The 17,544-nt window shown below is 36.7% G+C and overlaps 1 protein-coding gene across 1 annotated transcript in view; it reads left to right on the top strand.

Moving 5' to 3' along the window:
- LOC139180332 (uncharacterized) overlaps positions 1–17,544 on the top strand; it is a 368,615-nt gene that overhangs the window by 271,903 nt on the left and 79,168 nt on the right. The window contains exon 5 of the mRNA XM_070781800.1: positions 1–17,544. This exon is cut by the window's left edge and continues 28,697 nt beyond it; it is cut by the window's right edge and continues 79,168 nt beyond it. The gene's annotated coding sequence lies outside the window, so the exon portion shown is untranslated.

The raw sequence follows: 17,544 nt of genomic DNA, 5'->3' as shown, positions 1-17,544 counted from the left end.
TTAAAATGTATCTGTGTGTAATTGGGAGTGATCACTTACTAACATTTTCTTTCTTTGAGAAAAAAGATCATTCTAAGCTTTGTAACTATTAATAGGTTTTGTTTGTAGAGCTGAGAAACATTTCAAAATTAAATATTTTAGTCACCTTTTTAAAAATAGCCTTTCAGATGTATTTGTTTGGGCTAGGAAAAATAAATAAAATAAAGATAACTTCTCTCTTGAATAGGGAAAATTTGAATTCTGTCAATTCTGAAATCAAAGTAAAACATCTGGAGAGGTGATGTGATCAACAAATCAAAATTTACAGACACAGCTAATACCAGTAAACAAGAAATGCATTTCTTGTCTTTAGTTGGTGACCATCGATACAGGGTGATTATTATTTTCAACTTGTCTTTCTAGAAGATGGCGAGATGGTAATACTTGTCACGGTTTATCTCATGTATGTTTTTCCAATAAGGATTATGATTGATAGACTTGGTTATCAGTGGGCCCATTTGCCTGTATATATATAAAAAAAAAGTTGAAGTTTGTATTCAAGGATTTATTTCTATTCTGCATTAGTATATGTGTTTCAGTATTTTTGAATGAGTCAATGCTACTATCAAGTTTTATGAATTTTGAGTTGATCTTCTAATTGGATTTGAATGGTAGCTCCTGAGTGGCATGCATTATTTCGGTAGATAAGACAATGAAGGTTTGGGGTTAACAAAATAATATTTAAATTATATATGTACATATGTATATATATATGTGTATGTGTTTATCTATATGTGATTTCTCATCTAGATATAAAATCTTTGTAGAAAAGAATTTAAATGAAGAAAAACATAAAGAAAAAATTTCCATATTTTCCCTTTTAGAAATATAACTAGCAATCACAGAGTAGTGTATATGTGCTAAAAATGTATATACACATGTGTTTCTTTTGAAATGAACAGGGAATATTTTAAAACATACAATTACATGTGGAATAATTAGATTTTAGATTCATTTTAGAAAATTCCCTAAAAGCCTACAGAGCCTCTCATTAAGTCATATTCTTTCTTAACCTCGAGAAAAACTCAGGGCTAAGTCCTTTCAAAGCCTGTAATTGCTGGAGGCCAAAGTATGAACTCAGATTCTGAAATCCTCCAGACTTAATGTTTTATTTGCACATCCTTGAAAGTTTTCATATAAAGCTTGGAAATAAGTGTTTCACTTGATTTTACCTGTTGTTCCTGTCTTTGTGACCCTCCTACTTTTCAGAGAGAAGCAAAGTTATCTTGAGTCCTCTCTCTCTTTCTTTTTTTTTGTTTCGGTCCCACTGTGTGGCTTGCAGGAACTTCGTAACTTTGTTCCCCAGTTCTGGCCCCCAGCATGAGAGTGCCAAGTCCTAACCACTGGACCATCAGGAGTTTCCAAGTCCTCTCTTTCTCATTGGCTGCCTTTTCTTTGGGGTGACATTAGCAATCTAAAGAAGTTTCGTCCTTCCTCTGTCACTAGAATGCCTGAAAGATCTCTAACTCTGCTTGTGCATGAGGTCTGGGGGAGCGCTGTCTTCATTAAGTCCGCACCTTGTCCTCCTCTCTGGGTTTGTGTTCAACCCCCTTTCCGGAATTCCCCAGACTTTTGGAAACACTCCTGAAGGACAGTGAATTGATAGTCATCACAGACTGTAGCAAGCTTGAAATTCCATTGGAAATTTTGAAAATTTTTTTCTTTTACTTTGAAAGTTATGTAAACTTGGGCTTCGATTTGTAAAAAAATTTATTGGAGTATAGTTGATTTACAATGATGTGTTAGTTTCTGCTGTGCAGCAAAATGAATCAGTTATATACATATGCACTCTTCTTAAGAGTATTTTCCCATATAGGTCATTACAGCATATTGAGAATTCCCTATGCTCTAGTAGCCTTCTATTCTTCTTTTTTAAGTTCACACTTCTCAATTCTTAAAAAATTTGATTGATTTACAAATTGTGCTCATTTCAGGTATACAACAAAGTGATTCAGTTACATATAATACATATTTTCATCCTTTTCCGATTCTTTTCTCGTACGGATTATCACTAAATATTGGAAGTTCCTTGTGCTATACAGTAGGTCCTTGTTGGTTATCTGTTGGCCTTTTATTCTATCGTAAGACAGCACTGATTCTGATAGAAAGGTAATGGGGTCAAGTCATCACCCTCCACTCCTTCCTAGGTTGTTAAATAGGTACTCCCGTAAGAGGCTCACGGTTTTCCATAGGTTTTTATACTCCAGCCTCCTCAGCTCTAGCATGTGTCCGTGAGGCTAAGAAGCCACTGAAATCGTTCCTTCAGTGAAGGATGTCACACAGTGTTCCTACATAAACATGATGGGAAGGTGGTGCCTTTCTTAAAGGGGTCTTCACTCTCACCTTATTATTTTAGTTATGGGATCACATTAGAACATACCATTATTGCTTCAATGTTTTCTGAGTCATGTTAGTAAATGGAAAACCCTGAAGCTGTTATATTTATGTATTTGATATAGAATTAGTATGTGGACAAAGTACGCTTAGGTCTCTGAAAACTTTGAAGCATTGGAAAGAAGATTTGTATCCTGTTATTTTTTTTTTAATTAAAAAGGCTTTATTTTGAAGTATAGTTGATTTACAATGTGTTAATTTCTGCTGAACAGGAAAGTGGTTCAGTTACATGTATATTCTGCTTCATATTCTTTGCTACTATGGTTACTGAACGCAGTTCTGTGAGCTGCGTAGAACCTGTTGTTTATTGTATACATAGTAGTTTTATATCCTGTTTTTTAAAATGAATAAATGTAGGCCTTTAATGTAGTTATTTGTAAAAATGTAGAAAATAGGAACATAAAAAGAAAATCAGTCATTTAGATAAAAATCATTTACTTTCAGGCATTTCCCTTCCAGAATTTTTTTCCATTCAAATATGAGTGTGAATGTTTGTGGATGTGTGTAGACATGTCTGTGAGTATTTATAAACTTGGACTCATATATTACATTCAGGTTTTTAAATTTGATTTTTAAATATCCTGCTTTTTAAATTTGATATTGTGAGCATTTTTTGGTATTGTTAAACATCAAGTTGTGCTGAAACTATTCTCAATTGTGCACTCTATTACTTGTACATTAAAAAAAAAACAAAAACAAACCAAAAAAATTCCTGTTAATTAAGTCAAGTACTTATCACCAAAATAGTCACCTCAACACACTAGAATTCTCCCACATTCTCCTACCAAATACCATAAATTATTTAGCACCACAGAAGTTTATTTTTTTGTATATTTATGAAAAATTTTAGTTTTAAATCTAGGCTGGAGGTCAGATTGTTACTGAAAAATTAATGTGGTGGTATAAATTATCGGTGGACACTCCTCCTTGTCTTGAGTTAGCCTTAGATAACAGCCTAAGGGCATCAATGCCAGTGCTCTATCTTGAGATCAGCACTGCTCCGTAATTGTAAAGGCGATTGCAGTGGTGCTTAGCCATGTGTGTCTGCTTGAAGACAGTTCAATTAGTCTCTGCCTTGGATCCCTAAAGACCTCTCTCTCCAAGTCTGTTATTTGACATCTGTCAGAAGCATGACTTGAAATGCTAAATTAGAAGCCACTTGATCTGATAAGATCTTGTTTCCTTTTCCAAAAGTTTTTCAATAAAGTTTCTCTGAAATTAATCCTGAGAATGCAAGGGCTTTCTATGATAATGAGTCCTTATCAAATATTAATAATATTGTTAATCTGCTCTTGGCTCCTACTTGGAACTTTCTCTCAAAACCTCTATTAGCAGTACAGGATCCAGTATCCAGCGGTGGCACCATTAAATGAAAGCAATAATGCCAGGTATCTGTATGTCATATTTCCATCTCAGCTGACTTAATCTGGGGTTCATGAGTACTTTCTGGCACAAGCATATTTCAGAAATAGTGTTGGTTTGGTTCCAGACCACCACAATAAAGTAAATATTGCAATAAAGTGAGTCACGTGAATTTTGCTTCCCATTGCATGGAAAGTTATGTTTTCACTATAGTATAGCCTGTTAAGGGTGCAATAACACGTCTTAAACAACATCGTACTTTAATTAAAAAATAATCCTACCTCAGTTAAAATGGTGCTGCTAGTCCTGCTTGATGCAAGGTTGCTATGAACTTTCAGTTTGTAAGATGTGCAATAAAGTGAAACACAATAAAATGCGGTATGCCCATACAGTATTTCAGAAATATATCCTGCTGTCAGTCCATGGGTAAAGAATGTATGTTATTACATAAAAGGTATGGGAAAATTGATTGTTTTTTATCTTGTTGGTGGGAGTTTTAAATTATTCGAACACTGTTGGAAAGCAATTTAGCAATTTTTTCAGAGCTTAAATTGTCTAAAATCTTTGAACAATTTAGCTGCTAAGAATTTATCCATTTAGCATCCTCATAAAAAGAAGCTCCCAAGATGAAGTGCAAGGGTAGTCATTTCAGCTTTCTTTCTGGTGGTTTAGTCGCTAAGCTGTGTCCAACTCTTGCGATCCCATAGACTGCAGACTCCTTTGTGCATGGGATTTTCCAGGCAAGAATCCTGGAGCGGGTTGCCATTTCTTTCTCCAGGGGATTTTCCCCACCCAGGGATCAAACCTGGGTCTCTTGCACTATAAGGTATTAATGTCATCACATCCATGCAATTGAATACCAGGCAGCTATTAAAACATATAAACATATCTACATGGGAAGGTCTTCGGCATATAATAATAAGTTGATAAAAGCAAAATGATTATACAAAATGGTACCCTTTATTTAGAATGAAAACTAACAAAAACTATTAAACTTTCATAGCACAAATACATGTATACATACACATGTATATATATGTATGTACCTAGGTAATTTTCCCCCACAAAAACTATCAGTTTTGTTTCCTTTAGGGATAGAGACTTGTTAGCCTACATTGGGTAGGCCGAGAAATTCATCTAGGATTTTCTGTGTAACATCTTACAGAAAAATCCAGGTGAACTTTTTGGCCAACCCAGTATTTTGCCTTTTATATATTTTTGTATTTGAAATTCCTAACACTGCATTTATTACTTTTTTTGTTAATGTATTTATCTATATGATATGATTTGGAATCTTTCATGTAATGTTAATGAATGTTTTTAAAAAGCCTAGAGAAATATTCCATTGATATTTTAAGATGATTTTTAAAAAAATCAGTGGTGTTCAGAAATAATGATGGCCAGAGGAGATGAAATATAATATACCATGGAAAATCAGAGTAGTGGAAATCAGGGAAAGAGATGAAAAGGAAGATTTGTTTGGAACATGTGGGAAAGGGCGGCTTTTTAAAAACTTTAGCAACTACATTTTTTTCCCTTTTAAGTTTTATTCTGTCAACCTTGAGGAGCCTGGTAGGCTGCAGTCCATGGGGTCGCTAAGGGTCGGACACGACTGAGCGTCTTCACTTTCACTTTTCACTTTCATGCATTGGAGTTGGAAATGGCAACCCACTCCAGTGTTCTTGCCTGGAGAATCCCAGGGACAGGAGAGCCTGGTGGGCTGCCGTCTATGGGGTCGCACAGAGTTGGACACGACTGAAGTGACTTAGCAGTAGCAGCTGTCAACCTTATTCTTTTGCAGTTGTGTTTCTACCTTATTCTTTGATTTTCTTTTAATTATTGAACTACATCCACCTGTGTTGTTCCTTCCCCCTGCTCCCCATCCTTGGTCTATATGGCTCTTTTTTTATCTCTTTGGTTTTTCTGTAAGGTTAGTGTTGCAGTAAGGAGCAGGGGTTTGAGTGTTGGGACCAGAAAGACAACAGCATTGATCATGCACTTGCCGCTGGCCAGACACACAGCTGATGTCTTTCCTCAGCCTGACCTCTGAACTTCCTTTTCCTTATGTCAGCTGGCTCTGATGTTGTCTAACCTTCTATGACAAGACAGTGACTTGTTGGATTTATTTTTCCGAAATATGATTATGAAGTTGCTTAACCATTATATTTCATTGATATGATGGAAAAGTAAAGTATCGCCTAGTAGAAGAAAATATGGACTTGCAAGGCCATGGTGGTTTATTTATTGTCACGATTATCTAACTTACCAAACACAGCCCCCCTACTGTGTAATCATATAATTGAACAGCTGAGGCCTACACAGTTATCTGAACTGACTAATCCCTATCCAATTAAACAACAACATTGAGCTGTAAAATGCACATTTCCCCTGTGATACTGAGGGCTTCTCAAACCTCAAATGCTTTATATCCTGCTGTTACTGTGATTTCTGAAAACCAAAGAAAATCCAAAGTACTTCATATATCAATACAGAGGATTCTTATAAACATTTCCTTATCTGTATGAGGAAGACAGCATTTAACTCTGATTTCAGTCCCTGTTGGCGCTTCTGTATTACTAAGTCTACTCTTCTGTATTACTAAGTCTAAAGTTAAGAGCTTGGAAAGAAATTACAGACAAATAAACAGGTTATCATAGACTTTATCTGTAACTATTCAGCCTAGCCTCTAAAGCTCAATGTCTGTGATGCCTGAGTTCCATCTATGTGTCACAATTGATTAGGTGAGAGAATTACTTAGAGTGGCCCAAATTGATTTTTCCAACAAGGTAAACAAAAGGGTGTGACTTACCAATAATATGTTGATAGCCAGATTTTAAATATTAATAAAAGTACCCAATGTAAAAGAAATGTGTTCAGCTCATGTTCCATGTGAGTTCAAAGTGGTCTACTGATGATAACCACCAAGAAATATTGAAAAGACTATTGATCAAGGCAAGGCTCCCTTAGTGTTTCATTTGAGCCTTATCTCTTACTCAATGTATGGCATAGAGTAACAAATAATACTGACCTTTGTTTACTGAATCTTGTGAGGTGTTATGTTAAAGTGCTTTAGTTGTGGCATTTATGTATTCTGACAGTAATATTGGCTTTTCTATCAGCTCCATTTTCAAGGAAAGTAAACCTACCGAAGTTTAACTAGTAGGTGGCAGAGCTGGGATTTGAAACCAGGCTCGAGTACCCTTGTGGATGAACTGATAACCAGAGTATGAGGTTGATTAAGGCACCACTGAGAATAGAAAGGAAGAGAGACAGTTGGATCTCCAAAATGTGATTTTGCAATTTTAGTTGAAATATTGGTTTGTGGAATATTGTATAGTCATACTTAAATATACGTATAGTCAAATTATAGCTGTTTCTTTGTCTTTCAGGAATCTGTACAAAAATCCATTCTGCCTAATTCACAAATGGAAGTTTTCCCACCAGCTATGGGCATTATCTGTTTTAAATATGAAAGGTGTTAGAACACATAAGTGTGTAAAATTTGTTTCTTTCCATTTTATCAATAAGTATAATTATTAAGTTTAACTTTCTATTGCTTACTGATTTCAGTGTTGTGTGTATGTGAATTTAATTTATCTTTCATTGATCTGCAACTAGTGTTTCTTAGTTTTCCTGAACTTTTGTATTTTGTAGTCTAAGAATTCTGTGGAATAAAATCTGGGATTTTTGTTGTTGTTGTTGTTTGCTTTTAAACTGATTTCTTTTCCATTTAATTACCTGCTCTCCTTTGCCATGAGGAAGCAGTATGCATAGTTTACATTGAGTCCCCCACCTCTGTGCCGTGGACCAGTACCTCCTGTCAGATCAGCAGTGACGTTAGATTAGAGATAAAGTGCACAGTAAATGTAATTGACTTGAATCATCCCCAAGCTATCCCCTCGTTTTGCGGAAAAATTGTCTTCTACAAAAGCAGTCCCTGTGACAAAAAGGTCAGGAACCGCAGGTTTACCTGGAATTATTTTTGTTAAAAAAAAATAGTTTAATCATTTTTACTCTTAAATTATGAAAAATTTGAATATAAGATGTGTTTGAAATGTTTCTTATAAATGTTTAGGTGAAAAACATTCTCATGAAAGATGAACAATACCAGGCTATGACTAACTATACATTTGTTAATAATTTTGACATTTAAATGTAATAAACATAAATTTGTTTGGCAATTATTTTTGAAATCTTTGAGGAATAGAGCCATACTTCGCCACAGATCTCATGATGGTTCCTACATCGTGTTAAAGACAAATTCAGGATCAGGGTGCTAGATGTTGGTGGAATAATCTTACTATCGAAATGAAACTTCTGCAGTGACCACATAGGGAGAGGAAACTCTAATATATATGACTAAATTGCTTGAATCAAGGCATAAGAAATGGCTAAGTGGTAATATTTGAGTTTGTTCTTTTTGCCTATGAAAGTTTGTTGTTTTAATGTCAAATAACAGGGCTGCAATAACACATTAAATTGCCAAATAATTGGTTTTTAGTTGGTTAGTACATTTTGTATCTTGGATAAATTGTGTATATTCCCTGAGCTTCATCAACATATCTATTTAAATAGCTTTGAGATAGAATCTACATTATATTTCACCCGTTTGAAGTTTAATACTCAATGTCTTTTGGTTTATTCAGTGTGGTATAATCATCAGTACCAACTCCAGAACATTTTCATCAGCCCTCTCTGAAAAGAAACCCCATTCCTATTAACAGGTACTCTGTTACCTGCCCCCCCTACAATTGTCCTACACCCTGGTCCCACAGGTAACTGTCGGTTTAATTCCTAACTCTATAGATTGGCCCATTCTGGACACTTCACATAAATAGAATCATACTTTATATGGTCCTTTGTGACTGTCTTCTTTCACCTAGCATACTGTTTTTAAATTTCATTGATATTGTAGTGTGTATCAGAACTTCATCCTTTTAGTGGCTGAAATAAACATATCCTAGAGATAGTAACTGATGATTAGATGATTAGAAAGAGTAACTAATGGGTGTTTGGCTTGTTTCCACTTTTTGGAAAAAATATTGCTGTGAACTTTGATGCACAAGTTTTTTGTGGACCTAACCTAGATAGCATATTGAAAAGCAGAGACATTACTTTGCCAACAAAGGTCCATCTAGTCAAGGCTATGGTTTTTCCAGTGGTCATGTATGGATGTGAGAGTTGGACTGTGAAGAAAGCTGAGAGCCGAAAAATTGATGCTTTTGAACTGTGGTGTTGGAGAAGACTCTTGAGAGTCCCTTGGACTGCAAGGAGATCCAACCAGTCCATTCTGAAGGAGATCAGCCTGGGATTTCTTTGGAAGGAATGATGCTAAAGCTGAAACTCCAGTACTTTAAGTAGGCCACCTCATGCGAAGAGTTGACTCATTGGAAAAGACTCTGATGCTGGGAGGGATTGGGGGCAGGAGGAGAAGGGGACGACAGAGGATGAGATGGCTGGATGGCATCACTGACTCAATGGACGTGAGTGTTAGTGAGCTCCGGGAGTTGGTGATGGATAGGGAGGCCTGGCGTGCTGCGATTCATGGGGTTGCAAAGAGCTGGACATGACTGAGTGACTGAACTGAACTGAAGTGACTCTGAAATAAAGATTTCTCCACAGTTTTTGTAGGGTACATAGGAATGTTTATGGCTCAAGTAGGGTCCAGCAATCTGGGGTTTCTTCCTCGTTAGGGGCAAGGGAAAAATTCTTCCAAATGCTTCCTGGAATTTGATAACTCACTAGCAAAACTCCCACACAGGTCTAGGTAGTAAATGAAGAACTTCTGAGAATCTAGTTTGCTATGGAAGCAAGGTAAGAAAGTCGAATCCTGCACCCTTTGCTTTGGATAACCTAAAAGATGTAGGGGACGACTCATTGATTTGAAGATAAAGAATGAGCTGCAATAGGTGAAGGAAATGTTCTTTTGAGCATTATTTTTTTTAATATAGGATATATAGTTTGTGTTTTTTAAATATGACAGATATAGAATTAGTTCTATACATTGCAATCAAATTATAAGTGACATTTGTGTTAAAGTTTTGGTTGTTGAATATCTGTCAGGAGGCAAAACAAGTCAAGTTAGGCTTAACACACTAGGCTTTTGAAGACAAGAAGTACTGCAAAAATGTTCCATCTTCATATGCTAAAGGAGAGAGACAAGATACTTTGGCAAACAATAGCTTTTCAGTACACAGTGTTCTTTATATAAAGATCACTTTTGGTCAGATAATGTTTAAGGTTTTGTAGTTGGAGAATACTCTTGTAAAGACCATCTATCTCTCTGTCTTCATAAAGCCAGACTTTATGAATCTTAAAAAAATTTTATTGGAGTATAGTTTATTTACAATGTTGTGTTTCAGCTGCACAAAAGGGATTCAATTATGCATACATATATGCATTCTTTTTCAGATTCTTTCCCCATATAGGTTATGACAGAATACCAAGTAGACTTCTCTGTGCTATACAGTAGGTCCTTGATGGCTATCTATTTTATATATAGCAGCATCTGTGTGTTAATCCCAGATGCCTAATTTGTCCCTCTCCCCCAGTGTTTCCTCTTTGGTAACCATAAGTTTGTTTTCAAAATCTGAGTCTGTCTGTGTTTTGTAAATCTTTGACCAGTTATGGCAGAAATGTTGAAATAATTAGGTTATTTCTTTGTCCCACTGTTATCTGGTTTACCAAAAAATTGTTTGTTACACACAGATTTGTTCATTTGAATCAAATGATTCAAATTTTGTTCACTAGATTTTGTTCAAAAAATGTTGTTTAAAAATGTAAAAACAGAAGAAAAGACTCCCAGTGATTCCATAAGTAGAATGTTTCTTTTCTGAATAGCTAATTCATATTGTGCTCATCTCTTGATTAGCACCATGATATAAGATGCTCTAATGAATAGTAACAAAAGTACCAACTAGCACACTCAACCCCTGGCATTAGCATCTCCTAGTAAACTTGTAGCTGTTCCTTCCTTAATGTGTGTGCCTAGTGTCCCCAGGAGGCAGGTGGACTTTAATATATCATGGAGATAAATTCTCCATGTTAAACACCACTCATCTTCTATGTACTGCTGGACTGTGTCAGAGTTTTAGAGGAGTGCATTTCTTGGCAAAGAACAAAGAATCTTGTTCCTTAGCAGAGAATTAAAATGTCTTGTTGATGGAATGAAGCCATTAGTCCCCATGGAGCACTGTATACACGTAGAGCTTCTCTCTTCCAAATAAATACAAAAACTTCCTAGAGGAGGTGGCGTTGAGTTGACTTTATTATATCTCTTCATTAAATTAGGCTTAGGGAAAAAATGAAAAGTATTTGCAAAGAGTATCTACCAACTCTCTCAAATATGGATAATTCTTGGGTATTTGGGTTTTTAAAAAACAGGGTTCTTAAACTGTGACAGCTGAGAATGAAATGAAGCAGTGCTGTCATATCAGACTTTCCTTAGCATTGACACAGTTGCTAACCTGGTTGATGAGGGAATTTTAATGTCTGTTTGATAGGATCACTCTTGATTTTCTTTTGGAAAGGATGGAGAAATGGCTGGAAGAGACAGAATGGTAAATAGTTGAATGATCTTACCTAAAAGATGATAGGTTCATTTAAAAAAACCATGTCACAGGATTCCACCTTAGGCCTTGACCTAGTCATTAGTTTATGTCAGTAGCCATAATAAAATATAGACAAAATGCTTCTGTAATACGCATTCTCTTAAATCTGGGAGAGAAGCAAATATATTGATTGACAAAAGGACTGTAACAAGATCTGCAAAAGTGTATCAAAGAGATAACTCTTCCTGTGTATAAATGTAAGATTTAAGAAAATCTATGGGACAAATCCAGAAGAAGAGAAAAAGTCTTAGCTATTAAACCTGAGGGAAAGAATACAGGGCAGAAGTTCTCAGCTTTGGTTATATCCTAGTGCCACATAGCGGGGGTACCTGGGAAGCTTTTAAACATGTTAGTTACCTAAGCACCACTCTAGCCAATTAAGTCAGAATCTCTAGGGGTGAGGCCCAGGTATTCGTATGCTTAACAGTCTCCCCAGGTGATTTTATTGTGCATCTATGCTAGAAAACTATGAATTCATTTTATTTTGTGGACAAATTATAAACCCAATAAGAAAGTACCCCAATAAGGATGTCACTGTCCACCCCTTTAAAAAAGCTAATTTTAAAAAAATAAAGCCACATTTGGTGGCTTTCGTGGCAAAGAACCCAGCTGACAGCGCAGGAGATGCAAGAGAAGTGGGTTCGATCCCTGGGTCGGGAAGATCTCCTGGAGTAGGAAATGGCAACCCACTGCAGTATTCTTGTCTGGAAGATTCCATGGGCAGAGTAGCCTGGTGGGATACAGTCCTTGGGGCTGCAAAGAGTTGGACACGACTGAGACTGAGTACACATCCAGCATGCAGTTAGACCACATTTAGGGTGTTGTTTGAAACAGGAGACACGTACTCAGGAAGAAGAAAGTGAAAATGCTGAATTGATTTAACGTCTTGCTGAGAACTGTGTAGGAAATTGTAAATGCTTAGATGGCTAATATAAACCTAAGGAACTAAACATTTTTTAAGAAGAGACTTCAGTATGCATACCTTGATACTCAGGTTTATCAAGGAAAACTTTCTCGGTTATTCTTCTAGGGATGTTACAAAAAATAGGCTGGATTATCTACAAAGAATCAGAATATCACAGAGACTTCCTTGTAAGAAATGGGGCCTCATTAAAACAGATCATTTTGACAGATCTTTGACAGTTTGGGGTTGTACACATGTATCTACCCTTTTGGAATTTTTTTTTATTGTTTCAAAGACAATATATTTATAATTTCAGGGTTTGAAACTTTAGTGGCTTTAGGTAAGTCACTAAAGATTTCGTTATGGTAGCAGAATAGAAGGTAAGATAATCAACTGTGATTTAAAAAAAATTTTTTTTTAATTTATGTTGGACTATAGCTGACTTACAATATTGTGTTAGTTTCAGATATACAGCAGGGTGATTCAGTAATATGTATACATATATCTTTTCTTTTTCAAATTCTTTTCCCATTTAGTGTACTACAGAATCTTGAGGAGAATCTCCTGTGCTGTCCAGTAGGTCCTTGCTGGTTATCAGTATGTGTGTGTATTTTAACTCTCGACAGACTAGTCTAGAATATAGAACTCTGGCTTTCCAATCACAGAAAAGCACCAACTGCTACCAGTCCTTGACCAGATCTTCCTGTTCTGTTCAACAAGAATTGTTTAAAATAGTATAGTAAATCTCTTCTTTCTTCAGGTTCCTTCTTGGAGCACAAATTTCACGACCCTAAGCCTGTGCTTCCTCTGTTCTTCCTCTGGTTCCCCAGGGCACCTGAGTGGCTGTGTGTTTCTTTGCCATCTGAACAGTATTCTGAGGACCCTCCCATTTCTCTCCACTTGGAGGTAGGCAGGCAGCTGAGGCTGGCTTGCTGATGGCAGATCAAGGAATAGTGTGAGAAGACACTATTTTCACTTCAGTCTCTTTTGTCTGTCAGAACTGAAATGTGTGAGTTTCTATTTGACTGCGTGATGTTTGACCTGGCCCAATCTGAGTTTGCAAGGGAGTCATTTCAAACACTTGAGCTGATATTAAGCCATTCAAACAATAGCTGTACTTGCCCTGTTATTACCTGGTCCTTGAGTTACTGATCGCCCTTTCTTGATGACAGTTTTTCTTTGATTTTTTTGATGGCATATTGGAGGCAGGGCATACGCCTCAACTAGGAAGTCTGCCCAAGTATGCCTTATGTACATACAGCTCGCTTTAACCTGATGTAGTGTTGAATCCATCCTGGCTGACAGTCTTTATTTTCCCTCATTTATTGATGGATCTACAGCATCAGCAGAAGAAATTCTCCATAACAGATGTCTGGACATTGCTATTCATTAGCAATCAATCAGTGCACTGAAATGATCATTTTGGTCTGGTTATTTTATGGTGAATCTATTATAGCAACTGTGAAACATTATGTTTATTATTATGTGTTACTTTAATTCTAATTTTAATTATTATTTGGCAGTGTAATAAAGTGGCCTGGGAAGCATGGCATTCATTAGTTTTTGTTAAGGTTTGAGAAAAGAGTTTCTCCCTGAGACTCAGTGTCAGGGAAAGGATGTTGCTCCTTGAGGGAATGGGTCAGAAACCAGGGCCTTCATTTTAATGAAATGTTAACAGGCTGTGATAGGGTGTGGTGCTGTGGAGAGGCCATATGATACAGGCCAGTGTGACATTCCAGGGTAGATTGCTTCACAAGTAAAAAATGGGTGTTCAGCATTCTGTGAAAGGTGTTCAGATCAGACCCTTGCCTCCAGCCACTCATCAGTTAGAGGGCACCAACTCTGGGCTTCAGTGTCTTAAACTATAAAGTGAGAGTATTTGATCGGAATAATTCTGAAATCCTTTCTTACTCAAAAACTGGTTATAGTTATATGGTATTATAATTATGATACTGTAACTATAGAGCCGTACCCCATTTGTCTTTAGGATCAGGCCATAGAATTGTATCTTCATAAGATTTAGTAGTAATTTTGATGCCCATCCATACTTACAAACTTACAGTTATGCTTACATTGTGTTGTTGACATCTTTATATAGAAACTGTGAGAATAAAAAGAATTCTTAGACCTATGGGCAATAGGACTATGAAATACAGTTTTTTTTGTGGGTAATACTTCCAAGATCAGGAAAACGAAGAAATTTTCTCTTCAAGGTCTTAGAGACTTCAAAAATGTTAGTGAGAATATAAACTCAACATAAATACAGGTACAAAATATGTAACTGAGGAGCATGAAATCTGAACACTGCCCTTCAGAAAGCCCTGGAAACACCAGCCAGTCTAACTTTAACAAATACGACATGTCAGTTTTTTAAGAAATATGCAAAAGACATAAAAAATGAAATGTTCTATTGAAATTGTGTGATTTCTATTGTGTTTTTGAACAATAGGTCCCTACTTCCACCCTAGTAGATACTGATTTTAATTCTGGGAAAATTGAGAGTTTGCATATTGATTGTAGCCCACTAGGACAACTGACAAAATAACCCAGATGTGTGGTGTTTTTTTGTGTGTGTGAGACAATCTTTTAAAGTAATTCTGTGATCATACATCTGCTAGATTGTATGGGTTTGTTTCTTCTAACACACTATTTCTAGTTGTTATCTTTTGGTGCCTTCAAATTGCTTAGGTAGGTACCATGCAAAGTTACATTTTTCTCCCTGAGTTCCTAATGATTCTTGCTCTCTTAAATATTGCTTTTCTGGCTTCTTGAGTTTGCTGAATCATTGCCTGTGCCTCTGGGAGACATGCTGTTACTTCCCTAAGGAGTCACTCCTGACAAAAAGTGATTACCAGTGTATTCGCAGCTTAGGTGTTTCTGCTGTTCGGCTTCTCTCCGGATAAATCACAGTTGTTGCAGAGCAAGTATGCAGCTAAGCTCAGGACTAGAAGAGTGTATGGAGAACGTGCTCAAAGGGATTGGTGACAGATTCGACATTGGTTTTATCTTCAGCCGTTGCTCCTGACGCTGCTTTTCGGAGCTGATGTGTTGGTTCCCTCTGTCTTGTGTCTTACTCTTGACTTGAGTTTTGAAGCTGCTGCCACTGGAGCTCTTGTATATGTCAGAGATGAACACAGGGAATTCAACAACAAGCAATTGGATAACGTTTCTAACAACATGTAGCTTTCTAAAAGCAGTGGATTACTGGAGGTGTCCTCACCTGGACAGTCTGTTGAAGAAATTCAGGGCGACTGATCGGAGATCATGTGGGTTAATTAAGGGCATATTCCAAAAGAGGGTTGCATTTTACTTTCTTGGTGATAAAAGCTGGGAAAGCTTAAGAAAATGGCTTTAAATGCCATTATGCATCATTAATTAGAGCTGACAAAAGAGGCAATCAGTCCGAATGAGAAAAGACAGAGCATAATGCTTCGGCAATGAAAGCGGATGATTAAAATAGGATAGAGGATGTTCCCAAGCGAGTGCAAAAACAACTGAGTCTGCGAGGTCTGGAAGAGTCCATGGTGCCCCACCCGTCTCATCTAGGTGTGTGATTCTGGTTGACATTTCTAGTTAGTACAGGACCTGGTGGTGGTTTCTCAGACCTGCGAGATCCTACGGAGGTTTGAAGTGAGAAATAGGGTGAAAAGAGATATGCTGCTGATTACAAATGGAGACAGCTTTTAGATGAAGGAAGAATGAACCTGTTGGCAAAAGCTTTGACTCTCAGACCAAGAGACCTATTAAATGTCACAAGAACAGAATCTCACGCTATAACACATCTGTCTTTTGGAGAGAGAATAGTTTGTTCCATGTAAACCGATTGTCCCAAGGTAACATTGGATACTTTTCAGTTTAAGTTCTTAGTGATACGTGTGCCATCATTCATTTTGTTGCACTGGATTTTGTGGTACTATTTAGTTTGATTCTTATTTTGTATAAAAAAATCCCACCATAAGTAAAATAAATATATCATCTGCATATTTTTTCACTAGCATTAAGGCTGATCCAGTTCTCTTTAAAGGAGATGCATATCCGTAAACTCCTTGTGGTTTGGGGCTAAGAATAACAGGTTTCTTACTTTTCCTACATTATTTATAGACCCTAAAACGTGAGCCCAGTTTTCTCGTCTTTGCACAGGCAAAGCTCCCAGGAAATCATCGGAAGCCTTGTGTTGCTCTGGGTCAAGTTAATAACTTTCTTTGCTTCCATTCCCTTAGACTACTCATTGATATGTGGTGGATATTTTTACTGAAGCTTATTTTTTTTCTGTTTCCCTTTCATCTAGTCAAACTAATATTGCCAAGTTCATAAGAAAAAATAATCTTCTGCTTTAATCTCCTCTGCTTCCAAAGAACAGAACCAATGATCTGTCTTTATCTCCTTCATGTTCTTGTTGAATTTTTTCAATATAGCTGCTGTAACATTATAATACGACCCTTGTATGTATTGTCACAATCAGCTTTTTCTCTACGTTGTGAACTTCTGTTTGGGGGGGAAAGGATATCACAGTGGCCCAAGATATACCAGATACAAGGTGACTCTAGGAAATGTTAAATTGTATCTTCCTTTAAGGGGAATTATGGACCACACTTACAGAATATAGAACTCCTGGGCTGCTGGCAAATTTCATTTCCTCAAGTGACTTTGATGGCAATATGAGATCATTGGAAGAAGCTAGTTTCAAATAGAAAAATGTGACAGAAGAGAGTACACTTTCATTTCCCAGCAATTTCCTCCCTTGCTTGTGGGATGCCAATTTCGAGAAGCTGCTTTTTACACAGAATAGCACACCTTACCCTGAATATTTTTATAAGTGAGAAATAAAGTAGCCAACAGTTTTTATTCGTGCTCTGTGCTAGATATTGTTTAAGGTTCTTTCCATCCCTTACCTATTGTAATGCTTACAATTACCTCATGTAAAGATAGCACATTCCTCAATAAATGAGAATTTGTAGAGAGGTTAATTAGCTTCACCAGGACCACTTTAGAAACAGTGCAACAGACCCATGATTGAACCAGTTTCGGATCCAAATCACATCTTTTCTTATATATTTTCTATATATTACGCCACATCCCCCACCCTCTACCTCACCACTGATTCACTCTCAGAATCAACTGTAAACTGACAGTTTACACCAGACTAGAAACAGCGAGGACCCAGAGATTAGCCAGATGTGAAGGGGGAATTTCTTCCTTTAAAAATAATACAGAACCCAAAACCTTTAAGAAGAT

The sequence above is a fragment of the Bos indicus genome, chromosome 28 (assembly GCF_029378745.1).
Source record: "Bos indicus isolate NIAB-ARS_2022 breed Sahiwal x Tharparkar chromosome 28, NIAB-ARS_B.indTharparkar_mat_pri_1.0, whole genome shotgun sequence".
NCBI classification, from domain to species: domain Eukaryota; kingdom Metazoa; phylum Chordata; class Mammalia; order Artiodactyla; family Bovidae; genus Bos; species Bos indicus.
Note: the sequence above shows the minus strand (reverse complement) of the source record. Positions and strands in the feature narration are given on the sequence as shown.